We start from the raw sequence: 12,010 nt of genomic DNA, 5'->3' as shown, positions 1-12,010 counted from the left end.
GCCCCATCCATCGTCCCTTTGATGCAGTGCAGTTGTCCTGTCCCCTTAGCAGAAAAACACCCCCAAAGCATAATGTTTCCACCTCCATGTTTGACGGTGGGGATGGTGTTCTTGGGGTCATTCCTCCTCCTCCAAACATGGCGAGTTGGGTTGATGCCAAAGAGCTCGATTTTGGTCTCATCTGACCACAACACTTTCACCCAGTTCTCCTCTGAATCATTCAGATGTTCATTGGCAAACTTCAGATGGGCCTGTACATGTGCTTTCTTGAGCAGGGGGACCTTGCGGGTGCTGCAGGATTTCAGTCCTTCACGGCGTAGTGTGTTACCAATTGTTTTCTTGGTGACTATGGTCCCAGCTGCCTTGAGATCATTAACAAGATCCTCCTGTGCAGTTCTGGGCTGATTCCTCACCATTCTCATGATCATTGAAACTCCACGAGGTGAGATCTTGCATGGAGCCCCAGACCGAAGGAGACTGACAGCTTTTTTGTGTTTCTTCCATTTGCGAATAATCGCACCAACTGTTGTCACCTTCTCACCAAGCTGCTTGGCGATGGTCTTGTAGCCCATTCCAGCCTTGTGTAGGTCTACAATCTTGTCCCTGACATCCTTGGACAGCTCTTTGGTCTTGGCCATGGTGGAGAGTTTGGAATCTGATTGATTGATTGCTTCTGTGGACAGGTGTCTTTTATACAGGTAACGAGCTGAGATTAGGAGCACTCCCTTTAAGAGAGTGCTCCTAATCTCAGCTCGTTACCTGTATAAAAGACACCTGGGAGCAGGGAAATCTTGCTGATTGATAGGGGATCAAATACTTCCCTCATTAACATGCAAATCAATTTATAACTTTTTTGAAATGCGTTTTTCTGGATTTTTTTGTTGTTATTCTGTCTCTCATTGTTAAAATACACCTACCATTAAAATTATAGACTGATCATTTCTTTGTCAGTGGGCAAACGTACAAAATCAGCAGGGGATCAAATACATTTTTCCCTTACTGTATATATATATATATATATATATATATATATATATATATATATATATATATATATACACACACACACACACGCACACACACACACACACACAAACATTAGTAGAAATGTAATAGCAGGATTTGCAAATAATCAATGTATTAGAATGTGAGAAATAAATAAAGGACTTTGTTTAACACTGAAAGTACTGAGTACTGTATTTATTGAAACACTTAATCTGCATTCCTAGCAAGGTTAAGTCATGGAACCATATGCACAGTACTTATGATGCATTGCTGTACTTTTTCTTCACCAATCTGCGTAAAAGGATCTGAAGCAGAGGGCCCAAAGCATTGACTGTGAGCAGCTAATTAGGCTGACTGTGTGTTAATTTAGAGTTGTAACTTGATATTTCACTGTTGCATTTGGGAGCCCAGCACTATGTCATTACGGATAGCTGCTTTTCATCTGTATGTCTGGATACTGTCCTGTTGGGGTTTACAGCTTCTTACTGACATGATACTAGGATAGCTACAGGAGCCAGCACGGTGGGACAGTAAACTGGGACAGAAGTGCAGTCTGTCTCTTTGGAAAAAAGGCTCTAGCCTATGAACCTAGGAGAGATCCCACCAGCAAGAGAGGCGTTTCGGCATCACATGATGGAATCTATATCTATGTCACCAGCTGTTGGCCTGAAGGAACTCTGGAAAGGGATCAAGGGTTCAGAGTCAGTGCTAAAAATTACCAGGGCCATGCTTGACACAAGAGGGCCAATCATCCAGGTGTAGCAGAAAACATGCTATTGCCATGAAAGCGAAATATTTTCTAAAATACACCCATGCGCAAAGACAAATTGAAAGACAGATATACATAGACACACAGACACACATAGGTATCTATCTATCTATCTATCTATATATATATATATATATATATATATATATATATATATATATATATAGGTACCTATCTGTCAATGATTAAAGAGTATGTTTTAATTTAAATAAAATATTTTGTATTTTCTTATGGTGTAAGAACAGAATTTCCCCAAACCTATTTTTTGTCAAACAAAGTTATTCATAATTCTGATAATTATATATTTATTTGCAGCAATACCACTTTGCCTTCAAGAAATAATCCATGGTTTAAATAAATGTACACACATAGTGGTAGAGACATCTACTGCTTGTTGAGCTCCCTCCGTCAGCAAGGCTGCTTTGTGTAGCAGCGAAAGAAATATTTTTAAACTTTTAACAGCAAAAGTCTTTTCCATTTCATTAATATGAGGATATCAACGCAATTGGATATGACAAGTGGTTTATTTTGGTTGCTTGTTTTCAGTCTTTCTTACTCGATTGATTTCTGCATGCAGTGTCTGCTTTCTTCCTGCATATCAGACCAAGGCAAGTTATGAGCCCTCTATAAAGTGGATTATTTCGGTACGGTGCTGTCAGAAATACTGTGTGAGTCAGTCCTATGAATGAGATCCACATAAGCTTATTCTGAGATCTGGATAGCTTATACACGTTACAAAGAATAGAATCCAGCTTTCATCACTTCGAACACGTACACTGCTGGAAAAGAATGAGTCTGCAATGCACACAGATTGTGACAGAACTGGGAAGACACTGTGAGGAAGAGAGGAACGCATGAGAAGACAAACAGTGTATGGGTTCCCGTTTTGTGCAACAAGCTTTTGATCTCTTGACCTACTGCACTACTAAAGATAAATGCACTGCTGTCTACATCTCAAAAACAAGAGCAAGAGTCCATATTGAATTCTTAATAGTGATAGAGCTAGTAAGACTGTCAGTAAGGCAAGCCACATGCTGAATAAAACTATTTCATTATTCATTTTTAGCAACTGAAATTGAAATAATTGTGTCAATGATTATTATTATTATTATTATTAGTAGTAGTAGTAGTAGTAGTAGTAGTAGTAGTAGTATATGTGCTCATCTCTTATTAGTTTAATTTGGACTAGTTTTATTTATCAGCTAGCTTTATCAGATGTCAGGATTACATTCTTATAGCTGGGAAACAGGATATGTTGACATTTCAGAGTTGTAAAATCACACCCCTGATTGGCTTGAGGCAGGGTTTCCTTTCTGCTTCCTTTCAAAAATCACATGGTTTATACCTGGTTCTATTTGACCAGGCTGTCATTCAGATACACACCAACAGCAGCTGATTACAAAAAAGGAACCCTTGTTCTTCAGTTGAAAGTGACCCAGAAAGGGAAGATCCACAACTACAAACTTTGGGAATATTTGAATCCTGCAATGCATTATACTGCCTTGCTACATCACATTTTAGACGGATAATGTTACATGTGCATGGTGACTGCAATATTACAATACTAAATGATCAATTATACAGCAAAGGATAGTATAAAAGTAGATATATGCATGGCTTTAGAGGACAGTGCGTTAAATGTTAACACCTTTGTATATGTGTTGTAAATAAATATAGAATATGAGACTATGCAGATACTGGTACCCTGATGACTATTAAGTAATGTTTGCAAATTAATAATTAATAATTTATATGGATACTTTATTGACTTCTACCTTTTATTTACATCATATGTTATTCATGAATATTTGACATCAGAAAGTTTCTTATTAATAAATGCCTGTAATTTAATATTAATCAGTCCCTAGGCTGCTTTGTGTCGCTTAAAACAAAACACAGAAATGCAGCTAGATAGAGACCAAAAGTCCAGCCACAGTGTACTCAATGACAGTCTTAATTCCAGACTGACTGACCTTCTTTGGTAAAGACTGCTCTTCATTTGAGCCATTAAAGAAAGTGCTGTATGGTGACAACATACAAATTCGAATTTCCATGCAGTTAGAACCATTACAAGCAGGTCATACTAAATTGCTTCTGTGCTGAAATCTATTCAAAAAGTGTGATGGTTATTTTGCAGTAATTCCCACATATTTTCCTCTAGTGATTTACTTAATCCATCAAAGATCAGTAACCTTTTGTTCTCTACCCAGCTGCATTTTGTGTATAATTGGTTGAGCAACTAAAAACATAATTAGTTTTAGTTAAAACTGCTAATTGGTAGCTGCTTTGTTGTTTAGCAACAAGTAATGAAGCAAGAAATCACTGTTATTATGATAAAATCAAAATGTATAGAAAATATGTTGGTAAGGGGAAAGTAAAATTGTCTTTTCCTGCCAACAGAAACTAGATTTTAGGATTGTGGTTTCAATGTATTAACTGTATTATGTTCGGTATTAATATTATTTGATTTGATAATATTCTCAATTATATATGCATATTATAATTATTCTACTACATCGAAGTATACACTACAGAGATTGTTGTAACTAAGCTATCTGTGTCACCTCAATGTCACCTCAAGATTGGATTATTAGGAACACCATACTAATACTGTGTTTGACCCCCTTTCGCCTTCAGAACTGCCTTAATTCTATGTGGCATTGATTCAACAAGGTGCTGAAAGCATTCTTTAGAAATGTTGGCCCATATTGATAGGATAGCATCTTGCAGTTGATGGAGATTTGTGGGATGCACATCCAGGGCACGAAGCTCCCGTTCCACCACATCCCAAAGATGCTCTATTGGGTTGAGATCTGGTGACTGTGGGGGCCAGTTTAGTACAGTGAACTCATTGTCATGTTCAAGAAACCAATTTGAAATGATTCGACCTTTGTGACATGGTGCATTATCCTGCTGGAAGTAGCCATCAGAGGATGGGTACATGGTGGTCATAAAGGGATGGACATGGTCAGAAACAATGCTCAGGTAGGCCGTGGCATTTAAACGATGCCCAATTGGCACTAAGGGGCCTAAAGTGTGCCAAGAAAACATCCCCCACACCATTACACCACCACCACCAGCCTGCACAGTGGTAACAAGGCATGATGGATCCATGTTCTCATTCTGTTTACGCCAAATTCTGACTCTACCATCTGAATGTCTCAACAGAAATCGAGACTCATCAGACCAGGCAACATTTTTCCAGTCTTCATCTGTCCAATTTTGGTGAGCTTGTGCAAATTGTAGCCTCTTTTTCCTATTTGTAGTGGAGATGAGTGGTACCCGGTGGGGTCTTCTGCTGTTGTAGCCCATCCGCCTCAAGGTTGTACGTGTTGTGGCTTCACAAATGCTTTGCTGCATACCTCGGTTGTAACGAGTGGTTATTTCAGTCAAAGTTGCTCTTCTATCAGCTTGAATCAGTCGGCCCATTCTCCTCTGACCTCTAGCATCAACAAGGCATTTTCGCCCACAGGACTGCCGCATACTGGATGTTTTTCCCTTTTCACACCATTCTTTGTAAACCCTAGAAATGGTTGTGCGTGAAAATCCCAGTAACTGAGCAGATTGTGAAATACTCAGACCGGCCCGTCTGGCACCAACAACCATGCCACGCTCAAAATTGCTTAAATCACCTTTCTTTCCCATTCAGACATTCAGTTCGGAGTTCAGGAGATTGTCTTGACCAGGACCACACCCCTAAATGCATTGAAGCAACTGCCATGTGATTGGTTGGTTAGATAATTGCATTAATGAGAAATTGAACAGGTGTTCCTAATAATCCTGTAGGTGAGTGTATTTCATTTGTGAGCATAGCAGAGCTAACCAGCAGTCGTCAATGGTGGTGTATATAGTTTATTTGTACGAAATCTAAGTTGTCATCACACTGGAACTCTTCCACTCTGTACTATTCAGTTGAGTAGGATGCTCCTGTGCTGCGTGCCAAGAGCATGAAGGTCTTGCTGTCACGCGATATGTATATATTGTATATTGTTGTTCAGTTCGGCTACTCTGTTGACTAGCCGACTGTGCATTATGTTGTGCTTTTCAGTAGGTCTGTGGCACCTCTCCTACTGGATCAGGGGTTCATTGCCATGATATGCGCGGAAGCCGCACAAGTTGCTTGATTGCCTTGCTCCCAGCTGCACTAGTCGAGCAGCAGGCTTTGCTATTGTAAGCAGAGGGCTACCTCTGTAGCTTTGTATATGCTGATTCCCGGTAGAGCGTGACTGCAGTCTTCGCTCCTGGGTGGCTCAGGTGCAGCCCTACGGGGCCCCTGAGATTACTGTCTGGAGTTGTGTTGCTGAGGCCCCCTAGCAGTGCACCTCGAGGCATGCTTCCTTATCAGCTCGCTGCATCCTCCTTTGCGACAGTTTGGTTATACAGTAACCCCTCCCCCTTGGGCAGTGCTTTCAACTTGAAAGACAACGATAGGTTGCAAATGCAACCCTGGTTATCTGAAAAAGGAAGCACTGCTCAATGTTGCAAGGTCGCGCGGAAGTCCTGCTCCCGGCAAAAGAGGACGAACCTGTGCTGACGTCACGTTTTATAGAACGGGACGTGGGAAGGGACCTTTTCTGAGTGATGAGCGCAGGGCCCCTCCCCATTGGGCAGTGCTTCCTTTTTTAGAAAACTGGGGTTGCATTCACAACCTATCATTTAATTTATTTTAGAACCCATGTTACCCCGTCTAACTCCTTGACCTCTTGTGTGAGTTGGAGTGCTTCAGACATTATATAATGATTTCCCAGTCATCTGTGACTCTCCTGGGAGCATATTTTTGAGACATTCAATGGTAAGGGTAATTGATTCCCAGAGTACGGGGTCACTAAGTTGCTGAGAATGTGTTTTTCCATGTTGCAATTACATTCTCTATCATCGTGAATTAACATCTGTTAGGTGCCACCTCCAATACAAGAAACTTCCCAAAGTACTTTCTGAATGAGAAGTCAGACTAGCAGACTCCATGTCATATTATTATCTGTCCTCCACAGATGGGGATGACAGTCAAAGAGTTTGTAGCACAGCTTCGAGAAAGAATTGGAGTGCATTTCCAAAACATAGCCATTCAGCTTTTTAACACACAATCCAATACCTTGGTGATAATGTGTTTTTTACACTTTCCTGGCTATCTCCCTTTTCATCGAATTGTTCGGTAAGTACAACCAGTTGGTTAAAAAGAAAACAGTGTCGGTTTCTCACTGCAAGTGTTTCCGTGATGTGAAAAATATTGTCCACCCCCTTAGGCACCCAAATTCAAACCACATTGATGGCTTGTGGAAGGATGTGGACAAGGCTTATCTTGTTCTTTTGAGTTCAATTGAAATGTCACAAATGCTGCAGGAAACTTTAACTTGCAGGTGTGTTGATATTTTGAATTATATCTATAAGAAATGTCCATCACTATGTTATTTCAGTAATTAAGTACATGCTGTAACACAATCACTGGTGGCCACTGGTCCTGGTACATATCCTATATGCATGTCTATATAGCTAATCTGAATGCTTTGTAGTGTTTTTGGACTCTCTGAAACAACAGGAAGCTTTTAGCTAGGTATAAGAGGTAAAAGTCACTCCTGACCATTAATTATTATATGAAATTTGTGACCTACAAATACACAAAAAACTAAAAAGAGTACACAAAGTCCCTGCAGACTCTGTTCTAGGGCCCATTTCTGGAACTCAGGAGCCCATTCCATTGGTATTATGTGTTGACTTTGACTTCCATCACAACACACCAGCACTGTAATCTGCTCTGAACCCTGCCCTGCTTTGGCCTGACTGGGAAGTCGACCCACGTATGAAATATCAAACCTTTATTTGTATTTATATTTTTCTTTCTTCCTTTCATTTTTTTTCCTTCCTTAAGTTTATTTGATGTGCTGTTTGATTAACCTAACCGTTCCCAAAAAAGGAAAAAACTTTCACCAAAACAAAAAACAACAAACACAAGCAACGGAGGTCACAAAAAGTGACTCAATATCAAAACAATGAGTGGGAAGGCACAACACAAATAGGTCTGAACTGATTTTATCTCACTGGCAATAAACAATGCCCATAAACAGCAGGAAATTTCCATGGATGCCACGTGTATTTCAGTAGCTTAGATGCACAACACTGAATATTCTACTCCAGTTGGATCTGAGTTGCCAACAGCATTGTACAGCTGCCAAAGTCCGGTTCTCTTTTATGTTGAAATGTATTGTATAAACAGCATGAAAATTCCCACTCCATTGTCTGTGCTTCAAATAGCTGTAAGCAACAACATAGTGATTTTGCATGCAGTGCTACACTGTGTATAGCAATCACAGCACAGGGCTGCAGCTGAACCAGTGTATCCCCCATGGCGAACCACCCCATACATAAAATAAATATCGAGAAACATATCCTGCAAGTGCAGAGTATAAAGAAGAACATTTTAAAATATATTCCTTTATATTTTTGTTGGAAGTGTTAATATTTTCGCTCTGAAATTTAACTTTAAACAGTTCAATGTAGTAGGATAATTTTATTATTTTCTTTATATTCTTTGTATTGTTTAGATCTGTAATTCTAGACTTTTATAATGCTACTATGTTTTGTAAGTTGTCCCTGGATAAGGGTGTCTGCTAAGAAATCAATAATAATAATTGTTAATGGTTTCATGTTGTTAATTCTGTTTTGTCTATAAAGCAATCATCAGTTTGTATGTATTCCTTTCTGGGGATGATTAGTTTCATGGAGTTGTATTACATTTATTGTCTTTTCAATCCACTAAAACAGTAAAGGTTGTGTGTTTTGGGACACAGGTATTTGGTTGAGGACTTAGATCTTTATTTACATCTGCTGCCTGAAGAATGCTGACCAGCACCAATCAACACATCAAACACAACAACAACAGTAACTAACTCAGGCCTATGTTCATTATAGTGATAAACTATTTTGTACAACTGTATTTTAACAAGATGTAATCACTTCTGATATATAATACTACAACCTATTGACTATCTGAAGATATGAAAAAGGCTTCTCCAACTACATCCTTAGTTCTTTTCTTCACTTCATGTGAGAGGAGGGCTACGGGTTAACCTGTATTTATTTTCTGGAATAAACTTGTTATTTCTTCATCAGTGTATCTTGAGAATTTATAAAACCAGTACAGAGATAAGTCGTGCAGGGTCAATTTCCAGTTTTAAAACTCACAAGAAAACCTCAAACATAGAATACCAGAATGATTTTGTGTGTGGCTGGGGCTTGTAGCGGATTGACTGCTTGTATTTTAAAATCTATTGATCTTTATTTTGTAAATGTACTGTATTTCAGTATATATGTAATTTAAAACTATTGACAGGAAGAAAATCATGACGGTACTGGTCCTTCGGCCACACCTCTGTATTGTTTGACTGTTTGCTTATGAACAGAATCTGTGAGATTTTTTATTACTTAAAAAAGGGCAAAAAATACCTATTTTGTAACAATTGTAATTATAATAACTGAAAAGCCTGTATGTAATTGTCTATATGTAAAGCAGTAGTCAATCTATTTTAGGAGAATTTTAATATGGAATATGGAAGGTGAAGGACACAGAGTGGCCGTGTGACAAGTTCCTGTTAAGTTACTGCTTCAGTTACGTGATCAAATTAATCAGAACTGTCCATTGCACTCAAGTCAAGATAAGTGCACTGACGAGGATTAGACACTGACAAAATAGTAACAATGTTTTGAATCTATACCAAATCATTTGAAATATTACTTTTTATATTTCAAAGGAAATTAGGAAATAAATAGATACATACATTAAATTAATTACATATTTTGAAAAATATAATATTCTGAAATAGTCCAGAATTAAATTTACTCCAGCATTTGCAAAGGGTGTTGTTTGGAAAGGCAACCTAATAGCTGAACACATATAGCTTGGCTTCCAGTTCTGTGGTCATTTTCACCACAGATGTTTGCTGAGCTGTTCTGTTTCTAATTTTATATTGATGCTTCATTCACACTGTTTTCCAACCTCTCTAAAATGCTCTTTGGGAATCCCCAAATTATATATTTATTTTACATAATATGTGCACAGATGCAGTGTCATACAAATACCAGAAATAGTCCCTTTTTACATTGTTGTGCTAACGCTGTGGTATAATATAATCCATGACACCATGAGCAGTTCAGGGGAGGTCTTCATCGCATAGTAGTGCATGAACAGGTAAGGTCTTTAAATACCTATAGAAAAGGTGTCTCTGAGAAGAAAATTACGTAAACACAATATGCTCGGCAATAACAACTATTACTGCTATGGTATACTATATTGGAGGGGCTAAAGGGAAATTATGTTTACCAAAAGGAAAAAAGAAAGATGTTAACACAGTCCTCCTGTATGAGTAAAGGTCTAGACTGGAAGCTTACTTTACATAGAGGTTATAACATCCCTGTAATTTTTAGGGCTTTATCTTGGTCTTTGGTTTCAGGGCATTCCTGTTCACAAAAGTGCAAAGCAATCTTTCCCAGGGCAACATTGTGGTGTTCTGGAACTTTCATAATGGTCTCAAGACATCTCAGTTTTTTAGAATAAAGAAATAAATTATTATTATTATTTATAATTTGATTGATATTTCATATTGAATAGATTGTATTTCCTGTATCTAGGGAAAATCCATATTTCATATGTAACTTGAGTTTATCTCTGAAATGGAAAATGTGAGTTATATTAAACCTAATCTTGTTGGACTGAGTTCGCTGCTATAATTAAGCTCCTAATACAGTTGTCTGTTTGAACCAGGTTCAATTATTATACTGAGTGTCATCCTGGCTCAAGTATCCATGTTCTCGTCTGTAGAAAGACACTGATGCATTGACACACACTGACATGGACTCTGTCCTATTGTGTTTTTTGTGTTAGCATTTCTGGTGGTAAAGCTTGTTTTCAACAGGAAATTCCCAACAAAAATTATCAATGGAGTTTTAATTTTGTGGACACTTCATATTCCAGTTTTGCTTCATCATTCTCAAAATGCAGTTGACATTTATTTGCAATTGATGTCCTCTAGAGTATATTCCAGGTATATTCCAATGCCTGTGAAAACTGCACGGGTTACGCTGAGCATTGCAATGCCTTTTTCCAAATTAAAGTTGTCTTTTATTCCATTGCCTTGTGTATTGGCTTGCAGTATGTCTACCTCTCATGACAAAAGCAGTAAAACTTGAAATGTGCATGTTTTTCAAATAACACTTTCATCTGGCTTTCTCCTTTTACAGCTCTGAACAATACCTGCAGTGTTTCAGCCCAAATAACCAACAACTCGGAGTCAATGTTGGTGCTATTTGATATGGTCAGCTGGGGGTGGCATGGTGGTGCAGTGGTTGATGCAAATTGGAAAATTAATGACATTACTGCAAGAGATCAGATATTTACTCTTCTTTTTGTTGGGCTGATGTTATGTCAGTATACACTCACCTAAAGGATTATTAGGAACACCTGTTCAATTTCTCATTAATGCAATTATCTAACCAACCAATCACATGGCAGTTGCTTCAATGCATTTAGGGGTGTGGTCCTGGTCAAGACAATCTCCTGAACTCCAAACTGAATGTCTGAATGGGAAAGAAAGGTGATTTAAGCAATTTTGAGCGTGGCATGGTTGTTGGTGCCAGACGGGCCGGTCTGAGTATTTCACAATGTGCTCAGTTACTGGGATTTTCACGCACAACCATTTCTAGGGTTTACAAAGAATGGTGTGAAAAGGGAAAAACATCCAGTATGCGGCAGTCCTGTGGGCGAAAATGCCTTGTTGATGCTAGAGGTCAGAGGAGAATGGGCCGACTGATTCAAGCTGATAGAAGAGCACCTTTGACTGAAATAACCACTCGTTACAACCGAGGTATGCAGCAAAGCATTTGTGAAGCCACAACACGTACAACCTTGAGGCGGATGGGCTACAACAGCAGAAGACCCCACCGGGTACCACTCATCTCCACTACAAATAGGAAAAAGAGGCTACAATTTGCACAAGCTCACCAAAATTGGACAGATGAAGACTGGAAAAATGTTGCCTGGTCTGATGAGTCTCGATTTCTGTTGAGACATTCAGATGGTAGAGTCAGAATTTGGCGTAAACAGAATGAGAACATGGATCCATCATGCCTTGTTACCACTGTGCAGGCTGGTGGTGGTGGTGTAATGGTGTGGGGGATGTTTTCTTGGCACACTTTAGGCCCCTTAGTGCCAATTGGGCATCGTTTAAATGCCACGGCCTACCTGAG

Source organism: Amia ocellicauda, chromosome 5, assembly GCF_036373705.1.
Source record: "Amia ocellicauda isolate fAmiCal2 chromosome 5, fAmiCal2.hap1, whole genome shotgun sequence".
In the NCBI taxonomy this organism is placed as follows: Eukaryota; Metazoa; Chordata; class Actinopteri; order Amiiformes; family Amiidae; genus Amia; species Amia ocellicauda.
Note: the sequence above shows the minus strand (reverse complement) of the source record.